Here is a 13,197-nt window from a genome sequence, read left to right as displayed (position 1 = left end):
TTCCTAGTGGTTGTGTTTACCATTAGTTTCTTTAAATCTGCTATCTAAGCACACTTAAACTGTCTGCTTCAAGGGTAATAAATGCTGTGACAAAACATTTCCACTACATCAAGAATTAGAAGTAAATTTTAACGGCTGTAATTTTTTGTAGTAACTTAAACTTTACAATCATTTTTTTTTTCATTATAAATGGAATTTAGAGATGAGCTTTTATCACCGTAGAAAAATTAACATAAAATGCTGTACTTCCTACTTTTGCTGTTGTAGTTGTTCCATTCAGGTGGTTACAGGTGTTTGTACTCTATACCTTACTGCAAGCAGGATTTTTTTTCACAGCTTTATAAAAAAAGTGCACACAAACTGCTAAACACATTTAGACAGACAAAAATATGAAACATTTCTCTTCATTTGACCTGCCAGAGTAATGGCAACGTAGTGTTCTGCCAGGAGAAAGCTCCATTCCATATTTGCTGATCTGAATTCTGTGCAGGAGCTGTTGCAGCAGATAACCTGAGATTTTTCCTTCCTGCAGTTTATGCATCTTCTTCCTGTCAGGATTTGTCCTATCTCAAGGCATTTCTTATTGCATAGGAAGGGTTTTTTTTGTGTGTGTCTGTTTGTTTGGGCTTTTTTGTTTGTTTGTTTGTTTTTTTAAATCTTTCTGGCTTTTTTATTTTGTGTTTTAAGTGTATTTCAACTACCATTAGAGTACCACAGTTAATTTTTTACATTTTTCGTAGGCAGCCTTTAAATATCAGTTGTAATTCATTTGCCCCCACCTCTCTTTAGGAATATAATTTTGAATTAGGAATACAACTTTTAGTACAATTTCTTTACACTCTGGGGCAGTGGTTCTTGTAAAGTTGATTGCAACTCAAGGACAACTTTGACATTTTCTGTGAAAAGGTTCAGCAACCATGTCTCATATGCTTCAGTAACAAAAATCAGTCTCCTTTCTTTTAATATTATTTTCATACTTAACCATTTGTAAGCTTGGTTTTAAAGGTTTGATAGTAAAGAAAACATACAATAGTATCTTCCTTTTATGCAGAGACTAACCCTTATGCTTCCAGCTCTGAAATGGTGTAGGTGATAATGGTGAAATCTGAATATAACACTTAATTTGTGTGTAGTGACCTGTATTCTGCTGCAGTAATTACACATTGCCTTGCAGGATAATCTTTGTCCTTCAGTTAGGTGGGCAAAATGTAATCTTGTTAATGAGCAGGGTGAGACAAGGAAAATGCTTTTAATTTGTATGTGGCATGCCTAGCAGCTAGCAAATTGCTTCAGATAATGTGCTTTATTAAACAAGTGCAGCCTTACAGAAAAAATGATGTGACCAGTGCAATTTTACAGCTTTTTGTTTGTTTCTAAATGCATTTCTTTATTGTTACAGATATTTCAAGACTTCCCTTGCCAGCAGGTAAGTCGTCTCTTCTTTCATTTATGTCTTGATGTGACAGCAAGCAGCTTTTAAGGGCTTGCTTCCAATATAGTCGTGCTTTTATATAATCAGAATATCAGATCTTACTGGCACTGTCATGGTACTTAGTCATGTAGGGATCTGAGGTCAAAACAAAACCTGTTGAGGTACAGATTTTTTTACATTTAAATAGTATATTTTGACAAGGGGTGGAGGTAACTGAGATATAAATACATGCAGTTGTTAAATACACGTGTGATATAGTTAATGCTTAAAATTGCTTTGCTCAGAGTGTGATACAGCTGTCAGAACAGATTAGCAGCAGCCACAAATAGTATTAGTGGTGAATCAGAGGGACAATGTGGAAGGAAGTGTGGATGAGTAGAAGTAATCTCCTCAGGTGTTAGTGGGGAAGGTGACAGACAGGTTCACTTGCTTGGAGTCACAGGTGACATTGTGCCAGAGCTGGGAATATCTCACAGGTTCTGTTGGACCCCCTGTCTTATATCTGTGGTGTTTGAAAACAAAACAAAAAAACAAAACTGAAAAAAACCCAACTCTAACATATTTTAAAAAACTCCAAACAAAAACTCCAAAGCCCACCAAAAAAAAAAAAAAAAAAAAAGCCAAACCCAAAAGACCTGATTTTTAAAAATAGTGTTTATTCTTTCTATTGTTTGATACTTTTGGGCTTTAATGAAGTATTGAGCCTAATAAATTCCCTTCTTTGGGCTCAAGTTGTGCTGTGGCCCACAGGGTGATGGTGGCTTTTGTTCCCCAGGATTTTGTCCATCTCTCCACAGTTTGTGAGTTCTAGAATCATAACCATGGTCTGCTTTTACTCCTGGATCTTGAGCAAGAGACTGAGTGTTGCTGATTTTGGTTTTGTATCCATGCTTTTATTTCCTCTTACTGAGCTGTGTATCTATCCACAAGATCCCTTTTTACAGGTGTGTGTCTAAAGCAGTAATGGTACTAAGTCCATGTGAATCTCCTGCAGAGGTGATTGCCCTTTCCTGTTTGGATCAAATTGCAATTAAAAAAAAAATTTGGTAGCTGATAATTTGTAGTCTTTCCACAAGAACTTAAGAACTTTAAATAATGTTTGCTTCAAGCAGTGAAGAGCACTCTAAATGTAGAAAAAAAGTGTTGTGGTTTTTTTTATGTTGTGTGTGTTTTCTTATTGTTTGTTTTGGGTTTTTGTGTTGTTTTTGCTGCCTTTTTCCCTTAAGGAAGGCATTTTTGAAATGATTGAGTGCTGAGACCAGTTGTCATAGAGCCAAGCACTTGTGGGGAATATTGGCAAAATAAATACCTGATCTTTAGTCAGGCTAACAGGAAGATAAGAGATGTTGTGGTGGTTTCTGTGGCTTTTAAAACAAGGATGTGTGATGAAACTCTTCCGAGTTTCCTTTTGGGACTTGGAGTTTGTTTGATGCTGTGAATCTGAGTCACAATGAGATTATTCTTTTCAGTTTGGATTTGTGTGTGGCAGCATCCAATTGTCCTTTGTAGCTGTGTCACTGAAGTACTGATAGGGCAAGAACTTTGCCCAGGAGCTTGGAATGGTAACCTTTTTCTGTGGCCCTTTGTAGAGGGTATCATAGAATCACAGAATTGGCTGGGTTGGAAGGGACCTCATAGATCATCAAGTCCAACCCTTGATCCACTCCCGCTGCAGTTCCCAGCCCATGGCACTGAGTGCCACATCCAGGCTCTTTTGAAATATCTCCAGGGATGGAGAATCCACCCCTTCCCTGGGCAGCCCATTCCAATGTCTGATCACCCTCTCTGTAAAGAAATTCTTTCTAATGTCCAACCTAAACCTCCCCTGGCACAACTTGAGACCTCTTGTGCCCTCTTGTCTTGCTGAGAGTTGCCTGGGAAAAGAGCCCAACCCCCCCTGGCTCCAACCTCCTTTCAGGGAGTTGGAGAGAGTGATGAGGTCTCCCCTGAGCCTCCTCTTCTCCAGCCTCAACACCCCCAGCTCCCTCAGCCCTTCCTCACAGGACTTGTGCTGGATCCCTTCCCAGCCTCCTTGCTCTTCTCTGGACCTGCTCCAGCACCTCAATCTCCTTCCTGAGCTGAGGGGCCCAGAACTGGACACAGGACTCAAGCTGTGGCCTCACCAGGGCTGAGCACAGGGGTAGCAAACCTGTCCACCACCACCTGTCTCTAGGATGGATTCACTGACTGGGGCACTAAGGAAAACAGTTTTAAAAACATGCTTAAAATATTGCCAAAAGAGAAGGGTGTGTCCAATGGGGTCCCACAGAGATCTGGCTTCTCCTGTGGTATTCCAGTGTTTTTGTTAATGATTGGGGTGACAGACTGTGTGCCTGTTCAGTCTGCCAGTAACATCAGTGCAAAAAGAGTTACATATTGGGTGATGGGATTAAAATTCAAAAGAAATTTGACAAATGGGGAAATAGCCAGGATAAAAGATACAATGCATTTGAATAAAGATGAGGTTCTGCCTTCAGATGGGAAGTTTTAATCACCATAACTTGTATTCACAATAAATCCCAGTATTTTCTTATTTCAAGTTTTGAAATAATTTTCTTTTTTTTTCTTTTTTACTGGGTGTTACTTTTAGCAATGGACAACAGATGTCACTAGAAATGCTGTCACTTTTGCCACCTGGATTTAGTACTTGAAATATGCATCATAATATGATGGAGTGTGTTGCAAGCAAGAGGAGGGAGGAGATGGCTTAAAATGGTCTTTATTGTACTGCCTTGTTTAAGGTTACATTACATGTAACTTCATAGACCCAGGTCATCCAGAACACTTCCTTTTTCACTTACATTTCAGAAGAAAATCTTTTAAAAGAAGAATTGTTTGTATGCTGCTGAATGAATCAGTTGATTAGGCCATTAGTTAAATGATTACTCAGGAGAGGTATCCTACATTAATCTATACCACTGCTTTGAAGTCTATGGATAACTTGGTTTTTTTTTTTACTACCTTGTAATTGAGGCCATGGATATGAGCACAGAGAATTTTTGGAATGTGAAGCAGTAAGGGCTGGGAGTACAACTTGCTAAAATATTATCATTTCAAAGGCAGAGAGAGTACAGAGCACTCCTGTCCATATGTGAACTTCTCTTGGAACATGAGTGTGCTCACAGTACACTGGTTCCCTTTGGCAAATGTGGGTAAACTTGGTCTGTTGGGATTTAAAATTCTTGGGATCAACTACCTCCTGTATTTTGTCATAATCTGAATTTAAAATGAGTATGGCTGTGCTGTAGGTTACTTTTATTCAGGGGCCTTGAGCAAGCTGGCCTGGTGGGAGGTGTCCCTGCCCATGGCAGAGGGGTTGGAATTAAATGATCTTTAAGGTCCCTTCCAACCCAAACCATCCTGAGATTCTTCAGACTTTGTCCTTTGTTCTTGATCTCTTTAGGAAAATAAGTATTCATTACGAGAATCATGAAATAGGAAAGCAAAAAGCTGTCCCGAAAACTGTACTAGGTAGGTAGAGAAATAAAGGAAATGAGCATATTCTGATTTTCAGTAAAAAAAAAAAAAAGGAACAAAACATTCTCCCATAACAATCTTAGGTATGGATGTTTGTTCCTGATGTGTCTGGATTTCAGAGGACACCTGGTGAGCTGGGTAAAATCTTGCTGTCTTCTGGTATATGGTATCAAAAAATAAGAAATCAGTGGGGTTTTTTGCAGCTTAATTCCAGGTGTGCATATATTTGAAGTCTGTCAGGTTTTGTGTGCTTTTTTTTTTTTGCTGTGTAGTGTATAATTTAGATACCATCAGCACACAGTCACTTTTACCTTAAAATAATAAATGGTCTTGGAACTATTTTTAGTTCCAAGTGTTCACTTAGGAGTAGGAAAAAAAAAAAATTGTTACATAATTTCAGCTCAACCTAACAAAGTTGTTCATTCTAAATTAAAAACTTGTCCTCATTCAGTCTTTAGTGTGCATGGCTGTGCTGATCCATTTAATTAAACCAGATTAATCTCCTGGTGCCTTCTGCAAAAGCACAGGGGCTCAAAACAATCTGCTGGGGCTTTTCCTCTTACCTGGCAGAAATGAGGAGGGGAGTTTAAAGCTGAACCTTCCTTACCCCACATCTACACCTGCCTGTGTGATGAACTTAAAAAAGCCACTTGAAATGCAACATTGCTTTTAAGAGAATAAATAAAAACCAAACAACCAACAACAAAACAGCCACCACACACTAATACTTCCTGTGATGTTAAAAGGTGGAAAATTAAAAATCAGTTGAGGAATTGCCTGGTGAAGTAGCAAGAAGTGACAAAATTGAGGATGTGCAGTATTCTTAAAATAAAATGTTCACATGTATTGCAGGGTGTAATAAATTATGCAGTGATTATTCATGAAGATAAGAACAAAATAACAGGAGCAGAGAACTATTGTTGATGTCTCTGCTTAAAGAAAAATAAAAGTAACCAATGGTGTAGCTAAAACTTTGTTACTTTAATTTTAAATAAGAACTAAATGTAAGCTGCACTAAGGCTGTAAATAGTTCCTTTCACATCAGGATGCCTGACCTGGTGCTTAAGGGATCTCACAAAGAAGCCCTGTGCTGTCTTTTTCACTAAAAGGTGGTATTTACAGTTAGTCCTATGAAAATCAGGAGGCTGTTTTCTTCTAAGGATCTTTGCAAATTTTACTGCAAATTCTGATTTTTATCCTACAGTAAACTCTAGTTTTCCTTTATTTATAGTGGCTATGGTTGTTTTGTTCTGTTTGGTTGTTGGTTTTTTAATTTTTATTTTTTTTGCACTTAAATTAGGAAGTATTCTTATAAATGAAAGAGTATAATTTTTCAAGATATGAATGTTAATGCTATCAAGTTGGAATAGCTGTCTGCATGCTCCTTATGGTTCAGAAGATGTGAGGTTTACCTTCTTTTGATGCAAATATGCCTTATAGATTTAATTCTTTTCACTACCAGAGAGGTACATGGTATTTGTGGACTTCCAAATACTGCATCACAAAACTTATATTATTTCCAGATGAGATTGCTGCTCATAACATAAATATGACTTTGAGGAAGTTTCCCTTGCTGTTTGTGTGTTAAATCTTCCTATTGTAAAATGTTGTTTGTAGGTTTAATAATCCAATAACCTCACAGAAGGCATTTTCCCATTGTTGTACACCTCTGATGCTTAAAGAAGCATCTTTATCCCTCTTTATCCCTGGTAAGCTGTGTTTTGTGTGTTGAATGCTTTGGGGAGGTGGGGAGGCAGCAGCTGAGTTCTTGACAGGGAATCTATCTGCTTGCAAACCTTTCTGGTGAAACTTTCTGTGCTTATTTTGGCTGCACTTTTGATACTGTCACTTCCTTGCACTCCCATTCATATTTTATAATGTCCATACAGGTCCATCTCAGCAGCATGGTTTAGTGAGAAAAAGGTGATATTTTTATTGGTGAGCCTGACCTCTGTAGTAGTGCTGAGAAGATGAGACATACCAACCACTGCACTAAAATTTAGGTAACTTAGAATATTGTCTTTTTCCTTTGGAAACTGGTGTTCTTACTAATCTTTATTTTGTACTGGCCTTCACCTGGACTTTGATCTGTTTATCACAACTCCTTCAGTTTGACCCTCAGACAGTGTCCAGGTCATCTCACTGTCCATACTTCATTGATTTGCCTGTTGGGATGTTGTCATTGGAGGCAGTGTTGAAAAGCCTTGCTTGAAGTAAAGAGAAACTGCATTCCCTTGTCCCCTGAGCTAGGACTTTGTCAGGGTTTAACACTGTCCTGGCAATTAAACCAAATACCAGATGCTCTCTATTAATCTCTCTCTCCTCCCTGATAAAGAAAGGAGAGAGAAGAAGGGAGAGAGACTGATGGGTTGGAAACTAAACTACACAGCTTTAATGAAACAATAATGATAAAGAGGAAAAATTACTAAATATATACAAATATGCAGGAAAATGGATCCCATGTTCCTCCCCCCTTTCCCCCAATAACTCTCCCATCCCCACCCAGGCTGCAGGGCAGCCCTGGGAAAGTCCAGGCTGGACTCCTGGGGTCAGCAGCAGTGGGGAGCTGGAGGCAGGAACACACAGATTCAGGCTGGCATGGATCAGGAGCACAGGCAGAGGAAGGGATGGAATCCTCCCAGGATGCCCAAGCAAACAGGGACAGGGGAAGAAAGGGAAGCAGGAAAGGCAGGAAGGGCAGGAAGCAGGAAGCTCTTGTGATCCCTGAAATTATACTGAGTATGAGGTGTATGGGATGGAATACTCTGGTCAATTCTGGCATCTATCTTGTCCATTCCTCCCCAAAGGAGGGCTGCAGGTGGGACCTCTTTATTCCTCTTGGAGGGTAAAATGCTCCTCAGAGCTGAGCAGTGGCCTTGGTTCTGCACCCCATTCTCCAGCTGGAACTCTAAACATCGAGTGGGATCAGTCCCAGCAGCAGACACTGCCTGAGAAACTTGCTGTTCATTTCAGCAAGTGCAGCTCCTTCCAAGAGACTCAGCTGAAAGCAAAAGTCCAAGACAGAAAATCACCTTTATCCTGGCCCAAACCAGGACAGACTTCCATCACAGAACTCTGTCAGGTTGATCAGCCATGATTTCCCCTCCAGATATCCATGGTAACAACTTCTGATCACTTTATTGTCTTGGTATGTTTAGAAATGGCTTCCTGAGTTAATTGCTCCATCACTTTTGGAGGATAATTACCAGCCTGAAGCTACCCTGAGCTTCCTTGCCCTTCTTGAGGACTGGAGTTCTGTTTGCTTTTTTCCAGCTGTCAGGAACCTCCCCTGTTTGCCCTGACAGTCTTTAAAATGGTTTATATTTATGAAACTTGCTCTGGCTGCAGACCATTGTTTTTTCTGGGAGTCTGTCTAGGGACAGTGGAAAAAGGAGATGGGGTAGAAGGAGAGAACTTTCAAATAGTGTATTGAAAGTAGAATTTAAAAAAAAAACTCAGGACATAAACTATGAGTCTGCGAATGATGTGGCACCCTTCATAACTGCTTTAGTCTGTTTTGATGCTCAAATAAGGTGAACTTTGGTATATTTATCACTTCATGGGACTAGAGTATGATTGCATGAGAAAGTATGGAGTAGGAGTTAATGGCATGAAAGGTCCTGCAGGTCCTGTGCCCAATATTCCTGTAAAAGTTAAACTGGCTTAATAGTCTGAGAGTTGAAAACAGTCAAAGAAATAAAAAAGCAGTGGGTCAGGACATTGTTCTATAGGTTTATGTCTGTAGTTCTGACTCCCAAGGTACTGGGTGGATGTTGTTGAGATTGTTCTTGCTCATGTGTAGTGACCTTGAGGTGGAAGAATTCCAGTAGTCAAAGGTCCATCAGATAAAAATTGAATCCTTTGAATATATAGTAAGACTTAGAAAGAAAAAAAAAAAAGAGTTTATCTGCTTTCCTAGAAATTAAGGTTACAAGTTGTCTTCAGAATAGTAATTTTGCAGCTTGAAGGGATAAGGTTACTCTTTGAAAGGAAAATTGTTCAATTTCTCTTAAGTGACAGGAAAACGTGTGAGTGAGAACCAGTGCTGCTCCACTCTGGATAACTTGAAATATCCTGACTCCAAGTCATCTGCACATATTCTCCATTCTTTTAGGCAGCACACTTAATTTTATTCCTAGATTGTATATTTGTTTTAGAAGTGCTGAGCTTGTGTGTGTTCTCCTGGTGAGGATGATGCACAAGAAACTTGACCTTCAGTGTCACACAGGCACCTGCTGACAGTCCTCAGCCAGGTTTTCCAGGAAGATGTTTGTTACCCTTCCAGTTCACAGGTGGGTAATTTACCTCTCTCATAGTTGGGGGTGCAGGGAAGAGAGGGATGGTACAACACTTTTATTTTAAAGATACTAAGAGCTGGTATTCTTCTTGGGGAAAAAAAAAAACAACACCCAACTAAAGCCCAGAACCCCCCCCAGCCTTTTGAAAAAGCTTTTAGAGATAATATAAAAGAAGAAAACACTGGAAATTATTTGGTGGTTTGGGATATTTTTTTTTGTTTATTTATTTTATTCTTTTTTGCAGTGAATAAACACATAAGAGGCTGTTGAATTTTATGGATTTTTTTTTTTTTTTTGTCAATAATATCAGAGAAATTGTAGGAGGACTTAATAGTCTACATGCTGTCAAAAAATAGCTTCTGGTAATGTTTTGCCAAGAACAGAATGCAGATTTGCTACAAGAGGTTTACCTGGTTTGGAGTTGTAGATTGCAAATGGTAGTTTGGGGGTTCAGGGCCATTAATTTTTCTTTCCTTCTGTTGTAACAAAATGGGTGGCAGTTCCCATTCAGCTTATCTGTAACTACGTGAAGCAATTGCATTCCACACTGGGCACCCACATGGATGTTCTTTTCTTCCTGGGAAACTGAATGGCAGTGGTGGTGCAGAAAAAGCTGAAGGGGCATTGATAAAGGTTCTTCAAGCAGTGTACTTGAATCTGAAGTTGAATTTTGTCTGCACTCCATCAAGGCTACAAAAATTTCTTATCCTTCTGCAGGAGAATTCTTGGCCTCAGGGAGCAGCTGTGCAGTGATTGTTGTTGCACTTCAAGAGGACACTGCTGCTTTGCCCCCATTTCCATGGGTACCTTTGTAACCACCTGGCCAAGTCCCAGTTGGAGCTCAGTATAGCAAACCCTGCTGGAATGAGACACCCTGATAGTAGCAGAATATGCAGACCTGTTGTCTGTTTTATACTTTGTGCAAACAGTGGATCTAAGTTCCAGTGCTATAGTTGAGCATCAGCTGGAGCAAGTTGCTTTAACACTGCAAGACTGGCTCTGCTGCCTTGAAGAAACCTCAGCCTGCTCAGTTACCACGGGGCATTGTCACAAATGTACTTTTAAAGGGTATTTGCTAAAGGCTTAGGAATTTATAGGATTTTACTTGGTGGTTTTCTAGGGTGGGTTTTGTTTGGTTTCTTTTTTAGATAGGCATATTAGGGGTGGGTGTCTAAGAGGAGTGGAGAAGTCATTATGTTCTCTTTCATGAGAAAAAAAAATAATCCAAGAACAGACCCAGCCTCACAAGTGGAGGACAGTGATCTGTCACCTGGGCATCAGGATTTGTGAGAGAGAGATTGTGTTGCCTCTTCTCAACACAGGATCTTCACTGGCAGACACTGGTGGTGTTTTGTTCTGGTGCAGAATTACTTCAGTGAATTTGTGGTACGTAAATATCTTCTTTGTTCTGTCCTGTGGCCAGGATCCTGTGTTCATGCTGGTTTTATAAGGCCAGTCCACAGAAAGAAAGGTTTCTGGGAATTTCTGTAACCCCTTCAACTCCTGTAGTTCGTTCAGCTCAGATGCACTCAACAGGTTCCTGTGGGAATTGTGTTAAACCCACACACCAAATTCATCTCCTCTGCAGTTATACTCACATCCCATACTGCAGTGTCCTAGTGTGGAAGCAACCTAAATAACTGAGTCTTTTTAAGTTCTTCAAGATGTTAGGTTTTTAGGTATTTTTGTAAGTTTTTTGTTTTGAGGGTTTTTTTATTACCTTTTCCTCCCCACTGCTAAGACACAATTCTATTGGAAAGGTTTTCATAGCAGCAACTGTGAAGTAAAGGAAGGGTGGGGATAGCAGTGTTACTGGAAGAAAGATTCTTTAAAATCAAGTTGGATCTTGTGTAGTTGGTTGATTTAAAACATGAGCTGTTAGAGTGTATTTTTTGTTCTGTGAGACCTGGGCTGGGAGTGGCTTGGGATCTTCTCCCAAAATACACAGGAGCTTGTTTGAAGTGGAACATCACAGGCTACAGTGAACTAAGAGGAAAAACATTGCATGGCTGAACGTTCATCAACTACTTGGCTTATAAGTTATGCCTAAAATGACCATAAATACAATTTAAATGAGCTTTTCTTTATTTCTACATCCTTGACAGCTCAATGTATAGCTCCACTGCTCTGGTTGTGTAGTTTGATAATAACTTGATTCATGCAAGGTTTTTTGCTCAGAAGAACACTGGAAAAAGGAAGTAATCAGAAAGCATATAGATATTGTATCTATGACTTCTTCTTTCCCTTTTTTATTTTTTTCCCTATTTTTTTTCCCTATTTTTTTTCCCTATTTTTTTCCCTATTTTTTTCCCTATTTTTTTCCCTATTTTTTCCCTATTTTTTTCCCTATTTTTTCCCTATTTTTTCCCCTATTTTTTTCCCTATTTTTTTCCCTATTTTTTTCCCTATTTTTTTCCCTATTTTTTTCCCTATTTTTTTCCCTATTTTTTTCCCTATTTTTTTCCCTATTTTTTTCCCTATTTTTTTTCCCTATTTTTTTTCCCTATTTTTTTCCCTATTTTTTTCCCTATTTTTTTCCCTATTTTTTTTCCCTATTTTTTTTCCCCTATTTTTTTCCCCTATTTTTTTCCCCTATTTTTTTCCCCTATTTTTTTCCCCTATTTTTTTCCCCTATTTTTTTCCCCTATTTTTTTCCCCTATTTTTTTCCCCTATTTTTTTCCCCTATTTTTTTCCCCTATTTTTTTCCCCTATTTTTTTCCCCTATTTTTTTCCCCTATTTTTCCCCTATTTTTTCCCCTATTTTTTTCCCCTATTTTTTCCCCTATTTTTTTCCCCTATTTTTTCCCCTATTTTTTTCCCCTATTTTTTTCCCCTATTTTTTTCCCCTATTTTTTTCCCCTATTTTTTTCCCCTATTTTTTTCCCCTATTTTTTTCCCCTATTTTTTTCCCCTATTTTTTTCCCCTATTTTTTTCCCCTATTTTTTTCCCCTATTTTTCCCCTATTTTTTCCCCTATTTTTTTCCCCTATTTTTTCCCCTATTTTTTTCCCCTATTTTTTCCCCTATTTTTTTCCCCTATTTTTTTCCCCTATTTTTTTCCCCTATTTTTTTCCCCTATTTTTTTCCCCTATTTTTTTCCCCTATTTTTTTCCCCTATTTTTTTCCCCTATTTTTTTCCCCTATTTTTTTCCCCTATTTTTTTCCCCTATTTTTTTCCCCTATTTTTTTCCCCTATTTTTTTCCCCTATTTTTTCCCCTATTTTTTTCCCCTATTTTTTTCCCCTATTTTTTTCCCCTATTTTTTTCCCCTATTTTTTTCCCCTATTTTTTTCCCCTATTTTTTTTCCCCTATTTTTTTCCCCTATTTTTTTTCCCCTATTTTTTTTCCCCTATTTTTTTTCCCTATTTTCTTTCCCCTATTTTCTTTCCCCTATTTTCTTTCCCCTATTTTCTTTCCCCTATTTTCTTTCCCCTATTTTCTTTCCCCTATTTTCTTTCCCCTATTTTCTTTCCCCTATTTTCTTTCCCCTATTTTCTTTCCCCTATTTTCTTTCCCTATTTTTTTTCCCTATTTTTATTTTTTCCCTTTTTATTTTCAGAAGGTGAAGAACATATTTAAGAACACATCCAAATGACTTATGATAGCTGTGACGTTTCCTGCAGATCTTTTCCCTAGAGATCAGTAATTTGAATATAAAAAAACTGTATAAGTTATGTGGTCAGACATAAAGCTGATATTCTTCAGGTTTTCATATCAAAGGGTCAAATAAGAAACAAAACAAAACACCAATGTTCTTGTAGCAGGCACATTTTTCTGGACTTTATTCTGACACTAGGTCAGAATTACAGAAGTGGGGTGTTAAATGCTTGTGCTTTCATTGGTGGGCTGGCATTATGCTTAAGATGAGAAAATTAGTAAGAAATTCTTAAGAATTTTTTTAGTTCTGGCACAGAGATGTTTTCAGATTGTCTTCATTTACAGAATGAAAGATTTTTAAAGGTTTTAAAGTTTCTACTTAGCCTCCATT

The 13,197-nt window shown here is 38.3% G+C and overlaps 1 protein-coding gene across 9 annotated transcripts in view; it reads left to right on the top strand.

The window, feature by feature from the left end:
- Window positions 1-13,197, top strand: part of PTK2 (protein tyrosine kinase 2) — a 220,657-nt gene that overhangs the window by 39,112 nt on the left and 168,348 nt on the right. For 5 of the 9 annotated variants that reach the window (XM_071738481.1, XM_071738491.1, XM_071738490.1 and 2 more), the window contains exon 3: window positions 1,400-1,426. The exons of the other annotated variants lie outside the window; for them this stretch is intronic. The gene's annotated coding sequence lies outside the window, so the exon portion shown is untranslated. The remainder of the gene's footprint in view (window positions 1-1,399; window positions 1,427-13,197) is intronic. 9 annotated transcript variants of the gene reach the window in all.

This window comes from Heliangelus exortis, chromosome 2, assembly GCF_036169615.1.
Source record: "Heliangelus exortis chromosome 2, bHelExo1.hap1, whole genome shotgun sequence".
Classification (NCBI taxonomy): domain Eukaryota; kingdom Metazoa; phylum Chordata; class Aves; order Apodiformes; family Trochilidae; genus Heliangelus; species Heliangelus exortis.
The sequence above is the reverse complement of the archived record's forward strand: the minus strand, read 5'-3'. Positions and strand labels throughout refer to the sequence as shown.